Raw genomic sequence first — 11,104 nt, 5'->3', positions numbered from 1 at the left:
TCGTGCGACAGAGCCACTTTGTCCTCAGCCGGCATCTCTGCAAGGATGACGATGACGGGCCATTGTGAATGGCAGTGAGTGCTCCACCAAAGTGCCCAGAACCATTGCCTGAAAGTAAATAAAATCATTAAAATATAACCTTGCAAACTATCATACATAGGACTAATATGATAAAACAACGTGTCTCCATACTGTATGGCTGATATGCAGTGAATATCAACATACATTTCTGTTCAATAATTATAATAATAATGCATTTTATATGTAGGGCTTCTTACATTGAATAAACAATCTCAAAGTGCTAGTGTTCATAATGTAAATTCAACTTACAACACAATGTAAAGATTTCATTGACAGACTTTGATGCAAAATGTAGCCCTTTATTATACAGAAATTTGCTGTTGGTGTATTAGCCTAGGACAACACGCTCGCCAGATTGTTTTGTCTAAATAGCCCTGTTGTTAAAAATTACTGTTTACCAGGTATACACCCACCAGGAATGAACGGGGCTAGGCTAAATCATATTCACAACGCGATGTACAAAGATTAAGTGCATGCATTTAAAAAAGATAGGTATGTTTTAATTAGTTTAAGTTGAGGTAAGAACATAGTAAAATATTGAAAAACGGTGGGTTTTCCTTTAACATTACTCTCGCATCAGCTATTGTGTAAACATTTACCCACATCACGAATGACTGCCTGGCCTGCGCAAGCGCGCACCACAGCCACCGTAATGAAGTTACTCAGGGTAACGTTAGCTCAGAATTCGAGTAAGTTAGTAGCCGTATATCTCGGACTCAGGGCAGAGCACCTGGGTAACGATAAGCCTAGCTAACAATCGTCCTGCTAAGTTAGCTAACATTAGTCATTTTGCTCGAAGCATAGGCAAACTTTATGCAAGGTCTACGTTTGTGCATTACTCGGCGTAGACTCGTTCCTAAAAATACAATATAAGCGGTAGCTAACGCTAATTTAAATCAAGCAAACAAATAGTTGTTGTTTTTGGTCCAAAAAAGTTGACTTACCTTGAATAAGATGGTTCCATCAGGTTAAAAGTGTCCATCAGACTCGCGTGGTGGTGGCCAGGTGTGTCTCTCATCCAAAGGACCGCGGCGCGCTCGCGCGCTGTCTTCAAGATTCTGAAGGAAGTGCCAAGATTCCGATTGGCCCAGAGAAAAGCAAATGCCAAGATTCCGATTGGCCCAGAGAAGTGTCAATTATAAGCATTATCCAATAATGTTTGGCAATTCTAGCCCGCATGGCATTCAGATAAAGGGCAGCCTCCCGACCCCCCCACCACCACCACCACCACCTCAAAAAAAAAAAAACTCTCCGGTTCTACGCGATTCACGTGAATGACCCAATTGACCAAGAAAACGGCGATTGTCGCCGAAAAGCAACAAGTTTGCAGGTCTGCCGAACATCGCGTTATAAACATCCGTTCGGGATTCTTGCACACATTACAGAAACCGCATCTTTAACAGGTCTGGTAACAGACAGTGAGACACGATAGGGTGTGCACATGAAATACACTGATCATATTTAAACGCCATATGCAGCTGATAGATAGAGCTTGATGTCAACGAGGTTTGTGCACGATAAGGAGAAAAACCACACGCACTTTCACTGATGCCCACAAGCATATTGAATATTGCGTTTGAAACGCGACTGAAAATCACTTTAATATTCGCGTTTCTTAATTTTGTATGAACAATGCGTGATGTAATCATTCATATGCCTGAGATGTGGGCTCAGTCTCCTCTTCCAACGTGCCCCTCTCAAACACCAGCGCAAGTTGAAACACACGGCCTGTCCAAGCGGACACCTCTCTCCTATCAGCAGGCAAATGACACGAACAAACCTACCATGCCTCTTCAGTGAATGAAATGCCTCACACATTTTGGAGCGTCTCTGTCATAACTGCTTGTATAATGCAAAAGTAGCCAAACTAATTTTACAAACATACAGCATTTTCTTTACCCGGCAAACACCGAAGTCTGTGTTTCATGTATGTGAGGAGTGGAGAGAAGTTTTTGTCTAGCATTTTTTGTCGAGTCATAGACAAGTCTTATAGTTTTATAAACATATTTTATGTTTGGCCAAATGTTGGAAAGACGAATATTAGCACATCTGTCAATCATCATTATTCAACCCAGTATCACGCTAAAGCATGTAATAGACACGCTGGTCCACTAGAGGATGCGTGTCAATGTCACGCTTTGCCTCCTCTAGGCGTGAAAATGACACGCATTTATGAGGATGATAACCAATAGGGGGCGATAATTTCTTATTGCCAACAACTTCAACAAGAGAAGCGACGCAGTGATATTGCGTTCTCTGGAGTTCCATGGGTAAGGCTTTCTTGGAAATTTGGTGATTAATGTTACTAAAATTGAGGAAATCCTGTGTTTATGTTAAGTCTTTGTTGCAACGTTAGCAATATAATATCACCACTAAGGCAACAGACGAGTCGCACGCGTTTGGTCAGAATCCAATTGGCTCATATTTAGGACATAATTGTTTGTTCAGCTGCGGTCATTTAAGAAATCCTAAAGTTGGTGCATCATAACATTTAATTTGCGTGTGTGGACTATGGAGTTATCTATAGTGGTTTTTACGTTACTAAGGTCAGAAACATTATTGGATGACTGTTTGATAATCAGCTAATGTATTAATCACAGAAAGCTGCAGTGACTGCATTATATTATGTTGCTAAACGGTTGTTCTAGCGTTTTTAAACCAGTAGTTTTATTAATTTCGCGCGGAATACAGTTCGTGAAATAAGCTCTAAATGAAAAAATAACCGATTTAAGTAAATAATTGTGTTCATTGTAAATCTGCTCATCTAAACATACAAGGCGGAACTAATCGATCACAGAGAGCGATCGCTGCTGACACCGTCAGCAGCACTTACATTCAGATTACAATAATATTTCACATTATTACATTCAGATTACAATAATATTTCACATTATAAGTGTTTTTATATCAAATAAATGCAGCCTTGGTGAGCAGAATAGATTTATTTAATTATTTAATATTATTTATATAATAAGGCTAGTTTGTGCAGTTACATTTATGTCAATTGATCGTTAGAAGGGATTAAAATTGATTGTGTTATGTTCTGTAATTGCTGTTAATAAATCTGTCAGAAGAAAGTGTGTAAAAGTTTGACTACAGTAACCATATCTAACCAAGCTTCAAGTACCAAGATAATTATTTCATTTATTTCTCTGAATTCAGATCAACTGTTCATTTATGCAGTTTATGCTTTATTTATAGGTAGCATAACTGTTACCTTTTTTTACAGTTCTGCATATATAATATGACAAACCTAGGAGACTTTGCTGTAAGAGAATTAATCATGTTTTTGTTTTCTTTTCTCAGGTCCGGTCAGTACCCACCACCCTTACCTGTTAACATCACCCACAGTTTATACTTTTTCTTAGAAAACCAACGGCTCTTTTAAGAGCCACTTCAATAGACCCTTTTACAGCCTACGTGATCAAATAGCCTGCGTGCGCATTTTGGCAACGGAAGTGATGTTATTTCCCAGTGGTTCTAACGTGTAAGCAACTCAGAAAGTTTATTAAAACGATTTCCCCACATCAAAACGTCTGGTTGTAGCATTTGGTTGCACTAATATAATATACGTTTAGTATTTGGCCATCTTCTAACGTCTTCTATCCACTCCACTATAGTACACAGATCTGGTAACTGTGTAGAAGATAAGTCAACTTTTTAAAGTAACTTTCTCTGTCTGTGTTGCTTCACTGCTGATTCTTGCCGTGCTTCCGTTGCCAAACTGCGTGCGCATACGTTGCCACGTCATCATTGTGTACAAACAGTAAAAGGGTCACTCACTCTTTCGCAAGCTTCTCTGTTTTCAAGTAAGTATTGTAATTTTATTAATTTTACTCTCTCTCACACTGTCCAAAACAATTAGCCTATGCCTCTTTGTCTGACCAATGTAGTATTGTTGAAATGGCTGCTGAGCAAGACAGAGGGAGAGCAGAGGGTGTTATTTTCATAGCAGACATGCTTCTTGCTCAAATCAAGGTGAGTATATTTGTTGAGATTGTGTTCTTGCAGTATTGTGATAATTCTAAAGTGTGTGATTTAGAGTGCAATAATTGTGTGAACTGCTCAAGAGTTGGCTGTATTTCAGTATTACCATACAAGGCACAATTTCTTTTATGCAAAGGAACCCAAGGGCAAAGCAACAGCCATTAAAGGGAGTACATTTAATGTCCGATAGGTGGAGAAAATGCTGAAGGACATCCACTACTAAAAAGCAGCAGAAGTGAAGAGATACAAAGCTTCAGCTACAGGTATCCATGTTCTACCAGACTATTTGTGATTTGTCAGCCTCATTTTTTCTAAGCTATATTACTGTGCCCATTGTTAATGCTTTCTCACAAATTATTGAACTTCTGTTTTCAGTCTGTTTATTGTCTACAGTGAGACCTCCACATTTCTGCACTTGTGATCATGCAAACATCCAGTGTAGAGCACTTCACCTGCCCGGCATGTACACCCAACAATGCTCGCTCTTTGTGCAGATGGCAACAGAAAAACCTACAGATTCCGTCAGTCAAAAGAGTTAGTTATTTTACTCTTGTAGTTTTAAGGAAAAATAAACTTTTTGATTTAAATCCATCATTTGAAATGTGTAATTTTTGCTTTATTAAATAGTTAGTGTATCCCGGCTGTTGTGAGCTTATATAATACGTAAGGAATATTTTACAGTGGGCTGCTACGCAGCAGGTGTGCATTATTTTCAAACAATTCAAAGGACTGGAGTCAATTCTGCCTACACCACAGTTACCACAAACATTGCCCTGGGTATTTTAAGACATTTGACATGTTAGGTGTGCGTTTTACAAAAATAATCATTTGGATATGGGAATGTGTGCTGGCACCCAAAGTGGCTAGTTTAATAGCTTGGTCATTCATTATTACATATCAATTTGTCACCCTGACTTTCAACTAGTTTGTGTACCTGCCTGGAGTAGAGAAAGCAGAAGATTAACTTTTTAATGCTCCATGAATCTTGAAAAACCCTTAGTTTAAAAGTAAACCTTTATTGTCTACAATCATTATAAAGATGCCTGTTGGTGTGATGTAATTTGAAACTAACAGAAAAGTAAGCAAACTTGATGAAGAGGGCCTTGAGGTGGTTGTTTGCAGACACGGAGTGCTACTCAAAGCTCTTAATGTGCCGGGGAGTAATATTTTCTTATCCACCTATACCTACCTGCAGAAGGAGCTTCAAGCAGCCACAAACGGAGAGTTCTTTTGAACAGATATTGCTTGCAAGTATTGGCCATACCTTGAGAAGGCGTCAGTCTCCATGTTGGAACTCAGACCTTTACTGCAGATGAGACCTTTCCTTTCTGTCATGCATGCCAAGGCTCATTCAACCAAGTGTCAGGTAATGCATATTCTTTATCGTACCATTTGAAACTGTATTTGTCTTACTTATTAATACACTGTAACTGTTTATGGTTGTAATATAGGTGTCACACGTTTGTTAGATAATCTGGCAAAAATCAGGAAGGTGCTGGTACAACTGCAGTTGAGGAGGTCAAAATAATCAACAGCTACCTGTCTCGTTGTGGCCTCACAACCAAGTATCTAATTGATGCCTATTTATAATATTTTAGGAAACCTGTCTTTATTTTTTCACTTTTTTATTCTTTCTGTCTAGTACTTTGAGATTGCATAAGAGTAAGCTGTAACTGTTCAAAGTACATAAAAAATTGGCATGTAGTTCTCTCTTAAATTTTAAACTCAATTGTCAGTTTCTGGATTAATTGAAATACCACAAGCATTAATGGGACCTTTCTTCCTTCATCACATACATGTCTTGTTAATAGCCAGGAATGACATGCTAACTGTCCATGCTATTGGGTGGAACCAACGGAAGCAAGAAGGCCTTCAGCATTATCCAGCAGATACATCAAGGTCTTATATTATGACTGAGTTATATAGACACAAAGATTTTTCTCACTTTTAAAGATTGCAAGGACAAACATATTTTTATGGCGTTCTTTCAGAAAGGCTGAGTCTCAGAGACCGTAAGATTTGAGCAGTGAACTGGGGTGTCCTGAGAACATTGTGAATCAGTGGGTACAAGATGTCAGACAAAAGGCTACTGATGGTAATGTATTTTATGGACATTATTGAAATTGGTTTTTGCAGTGTGATAATAAATTTTGTAACTGAGAATCTTTTCCATGTATAAGTATTTAAGTAAAAGTATGTCCTGTTTTAATCGCAATAAACTTGTGTCCTTGTAAACTCCTTTGAGACATTAATTTGATTTGGGACATGTACAACCTAAAAGACATCATAATCATTTACTTGTATTATTATTTTTGCTTTAGGATTTGGTAGGTACCAGATGTGATGACCTACATAACCTTCAGAAATGAATTGAACAAATGTTTCTTAGTCTTCATCGAAAAGCCAGCCTTTATAATCACACTGGTATGTTGATAACTCATCTAAAACATTTAGGGCCCTATTTTAACGATCTGAAACGCAAGTCCGAAGCGGAAAGCGCAAGTGAGTTTGTGGGCGGATCTTGGGCACTGTTGCTATTTTCCCGGCGGGAGAAATAAGTCTTGCGCCGGGCGCAAATCAGTAAGGGGTTGGTCTGAAGTAGGTTCATTATTCATAGGTGTGGTTTGGGCGTAACGTCAAATAAACCAATCAGAACGCTATCCAACATTCCCTTTAAACGCAAGGGCACAAGTTCCATGGCGGGTTGCTATTATTATGACTGATTTGACAGGCGCACGCCAGGAGCGGTTCACAGCCGAGGAGACCTACATTCTTGTAAGAGCAGTCAAAGACAGAGAAGTTGTTTTGTATGGGGATGGAAGAAACCCGCCCAAATCAGCGTCGGTTAAACAGGCGTGAGAGGAAATAGCCGCAATTGTCTCATCAGCTGCGCCAAGCACTACAATGATGTCAGGAGACGGGGGGATCCCAAGCTTGCCAGCATAACCGGGCACACAGGAGGACATCGCTGCGTCCACCCTCACCGCTGAAAGGGTTTGGGGGCTTTGAAATCGGATACAAGAAACGCAAGCAAGGTTCAACCCCAAAGTACACTTACAAATCAAGTTCACATACATGAAGGTTTCTTATGAAAACATTTTAATTATTATTTAGATAAAATAAACGTAATACAGCCACACAACAAACTTATGAAAATATTTTAACCGTTATTTGCATGATAATTGTTTAACGCTGCCACACAAAAAAAATAAAAACTATCACCTCAATGCTCACCACAATGATTTCCCTTATGTATTAATATTTTTTATTGTAACAATTTATGATTTAATGATTTCCCTTATCTTATATTTTTTATTGTAACAATTTATGATTTGCAAAAATAACTGTTGCATCTGTGTAGATTAGATAAGCAATGCGCGTTGTGCACGCTATACATTATGGTCAAGCATGCGCCCTTAAAATAGCATAATGAACCACGCGCAACACGCCACTGACTTTAGACTAGTTTTTTTTGGTTAGTAGCGCAATTGTTTTGTGAAACTGCAAAATAGCATAAGAGATGGTTTGCGCCGGAGCACGCCTCCTTTTTGCGCTGAACCGCCCAGGGAGCGCAAGTTCATTCCCTAGTTTGCCGACGTGCGTCTGTGGAGGGAAAAACCCGCTGTGCGCCGGTGCAAAATACGAAATGATACATGCGTCACTGACAAAGTCAATTGCGCTGGGTGCAAGATAGGGCCCTTAGTCATTTTTGTTGATTGCAGTTATACCAGGGGTATGTTGAATGCTGTATTCTGATTGGCTAAGAAATGTTCTGTGGGTATGCATTAATTTCTGATAACTGCACACCTAACTTGTCAAATGTCTTAAAAATAGGCACCAGAGCAATGTTTGTGGTAACTGTGGTATAAGAGGAATAATTGACTTCAGTCCTTTGAATTCTTTGAAAATAATGCACATCTGCGGAGCATCCAGTTTGCGCGGTGCCTCATTGCACCAAATGTGCTTTTGCACCAAAAGTGCTTTTGAGAGAAACAACAGATAAAGAACAAACATAATATTTTTTATCTGTACTTTTAAATTATTGAGTGACACAATTACAGTATTCATTTTAATTTTACTGCTACTCTGAAGATTTAGTCCATTATTTTTCATTAGGGTGATGTTGAAACTAGGTCTTCAGCAGGCTTACACCACATGTGATATAAGGAGAATTATTTAAAGGCTCATAAGCAGCAAAGAAGTTGTTCTTATATAGATATAAAGATAATGGGAGACCATCTTTACTGTGTGAGTGTTTCTTTTTAACCTCTCATAGCCAAATTTCTGAATCAAATATTTTGCACCCTGCACCAGATTATGGGCTGTACATGCACTGCTTTTGTTTTGCTTGCTTTTCAGAATATACCAGTCAAAATTGTGTTTAAGATGTTGTTATTTGTGTGACTTCAGAATCCAGCAACACCCTCACCAAGAAGATTTTTTTGATGTATACATGTCAAAAGTGCGCCTTCAAAAAAGCAAAGCTCATTTTGATGAGGGAGATGAGACACCACTGCACCGCACCTATCTCAGAAGCCTGGCTAGGAACATCAGGAAAATTATTTCAGAAATGTCTTTAGGCAAAAACAGTGGTAAGAGGCTAACTTTTAATACCATCTTGCAATGATGCATGCCATTGGTTTCTACAGTTGTGTTCAAAATTATTCAACCCCAACTGAAATTGATTGTTTTGGCCGGTTTGACATTGATTTTGATCATTCAGTCATCCTCCTTACAATTACATCAAAGAGGCATGTGTAGGTCAGACAAATATAACATAACATTTATAATGAAATAACCACAAATGTCTTTTCTGTGCTCACATCATTTTCAGTTTTATTCAACCCCCAAGTGACATTCAATCTTAGTACTTAGTACAACATCCTTTTACAGTTAAAACAGCTTTTAAACGTGAAGCATAGCTTGACACAAGTGCCTTGCAGCGATCTACGGGTATCTTCGCCCATTCATCATGGGCAAAAGCCTCCAGTTCAGTCACATTCTTAGGCTTGCGCACTGCAACTGCTTTCTTTAAGTCCCACCAGAGGTTCTCAATCGGATTTAAGTCTGGTGACTGCGATGGCCACTTCAAAATGTTCCAGCCTTTTTTCTGCAACCATGCTCTAGTGGATTTGGAGGTATGCTTGGGATCCTTGTCCTGTTGAAAGGTCCAACGTCTCCCAAGCCTCAGGTTTGTGACGGACTGCAACACATTGTCATCCAATATCTCCTGGTACTGAAGAGAATTCATGGTACCTTGCACACGCTGAAGTTTCCCTGTACCTGCAGAAGCAAAACAGCCCCAAAGCATGATTGACCCCCCACCATGCTTCACAGTAGGCAAGGTGTTCTTTTCTTCATAGGCCTTGTTTTTCCTCCTCCAAACATAGCGTTGATCATGGGCCCAAACAGTTCTAATTTTCCACAGAACACTATCCCAAAACTTCTGTGGTTTGTCCACATGACTTTTGGCATACTGCAGTCGACTCTTCTTATTCTTTGGAGACAGCAAGGGGGTGCGGCTGGGAGTTCTGGCATGGAGGCCTTCAGTACGCAGGGTGCGCCGTATTGTCTGAGCAGAAACTTCAGTACCCACATCTGACAAATCTTTTCTCAGTTCCTCAGCAGTCACGCGGGGACTTTTTTCCACTCTACGCTTCACAGCAGTCGCAGTTAGCATCTTTTTTCTGCCACGACCAGGAAGCGTTTCAACAGTGCCCTTTGCCTTGAATTTGCGAATGATGCTTCCTATGGTGTCTCTTGGTATGTTTAACATCTTTGCAATCTTCTTATAGCCATTGCCCTTCCTGTGAAGATTAATCACCTCTTCTCTTGTCTTCCTGGACCATTCTTTTGGCTTCACCATGTTTGTAACCACACCAGTAAATGTTTAGAAGGAGTTGAGTATCACAGTCATTTAAAAGCTGCCTAATTGGTGCTTATTAGGCTTTATTGCTGTTCCCTGATATCCATAGGTGTTTTCAATACCTGATTGAAAACACTTCAATGAACCTCTGTTCTTCAGAGTGGTAGTTCTTTAAGGGGTTGAATAATTGTGTCAATGAAGAATTCACAAAAGAAACATTTACTACTATATTACAAAACCAATTGATGTCATTTTAGTTGCATATGGTTCTTTAAGAAGTCATTGTAGGATTTCATTCTGAATACAATTACAAATGTACACTAAATTCCCTAAAACCCTTAACAGCATTGGGGGTTGAATAATTTTGAACACAACTGTATAAATAAGGGTTACAACAGTCTCAAGACACATGTTAGTTTTACATTCTGAAAAGTTCCTTTGTCATTTGGTGATAAAAATCACAGATAATCTAGATGATTAGACACACTGAATAGCAAATATGACAATAAAACCCCACTCATTTTTAGATCCTGAAGTGTTACGTTATAGTTTTCTTGTGGTTGGATCTTAATGATCTGTAGTTCTTTACATAGAATAGAAACAAAGAAAATCAAGACACAATGAAAGCATGGCAATTGTTGTATATAGTTTAGAAAGGAGTACATGGAGGTATTTAAATTTATTTCCTAATAGTATAATGTAATTAGTAATACTAATGTGAAATCTTTAGGAATATAATTGGACCTTAATAATGAAAGCAGTATTAACATAATGTACAAAATAAGCCTCAAGTAAAACCTCTTAAGTATTTTCATGCATCCCTTCAATTTTTCCTTTTAGGCAGTTTAAGTGAAGAGTGTCATCGCTGGCTACTGTGTCGTCTTCAGAAAAGGCTTGCAGATGTAGAGAAGAAGTTCTAAGTTTGCTCAAGTTACAGCCAGGCTTTAGGACAGTGTTCTTCACTCTCCATCCTGGAGAGCCGGTGTCCTGCAGACTTTGGCTCCAACCTTAATCAAACACATCTGAAAGCTAATCAATGTCTTCATGATCTCTAGAAAATCACAGGTAAAGGTGTTTGATTAAGGTTGGAGCTAAGCTCTGCCGGACACCGGCTCTCCAGGATTGGGAGTGAAGAACACTGCTTTAGGACCAAATGCTGTTTCGCTGCTG

The 11,104-nt window shown here is 39.0% G+C and overlaps 1 long non-coding RNA gene across 6 annotated transcripts; it reads left to right on the top strand.

Moving 5' to 3' along the window:
- Positions 1 to 1,741: 1,741 nt before the first annotated feature.
- LOC141366015 (uncharacterized) lies at positions 1,742 to 10,900 on the top strand. Of its 6 annotated transcripts, XR_012370932.1 has the most exons (11): positions 1,742 to 2,351; positions 3,388 to 4,059; positions 4,259 to 4,331; positions 4,462 to 4,602; positions 5,264 to 5,434; positions 5,538 to 5,633; positions 5,880 to 5,967; positions 6,060 to 6,163; positions 6,390 to 6,492; positions 8,479 to 8,660; positions 10,775 to 10,900. It is a non-coding gene; the product is annotated as an uncharacterized lncRNA (long non-coding RNA). The 6 variants fall into 6 exon arrangements; XR_012370931.1 differs by having other exon boundaries at positions 1,753 to 2,351; positions 5,520 to 5,967; positions 10,775 to 10,899; XR_012370933.1 differs by having other exon boundaries at positions 1,757 to 2,351; positions 5,538 to 5,967; positions 6,400 to 6,492; positions 10,775 to 10,898.
- The last annotated feature ends 204 nt before the right edge of the window (positions 10,901 to 11,104 follow it).

Source organism: Misgurnus anguillicaudatus, chromosome 9 (assembly GCF_027580225.2).
Source record: "Misgurnus anguillicaudatus chromosome 9, ASM2758022v2, whole genome shotgun sequence".
In the NCBI taxonomy this organism is placed as follows: Eukaryota; Metazoa; Chordata; class Actinopteri; order Cypriniformes; family Cobitidae; genus Misgurnus; species Misgurnus anguillicaudatus.
Note: the sequence above shows the minus strand (reverse complement) of the source record. Positions and strands in the feature narration are given on the sequence as shown.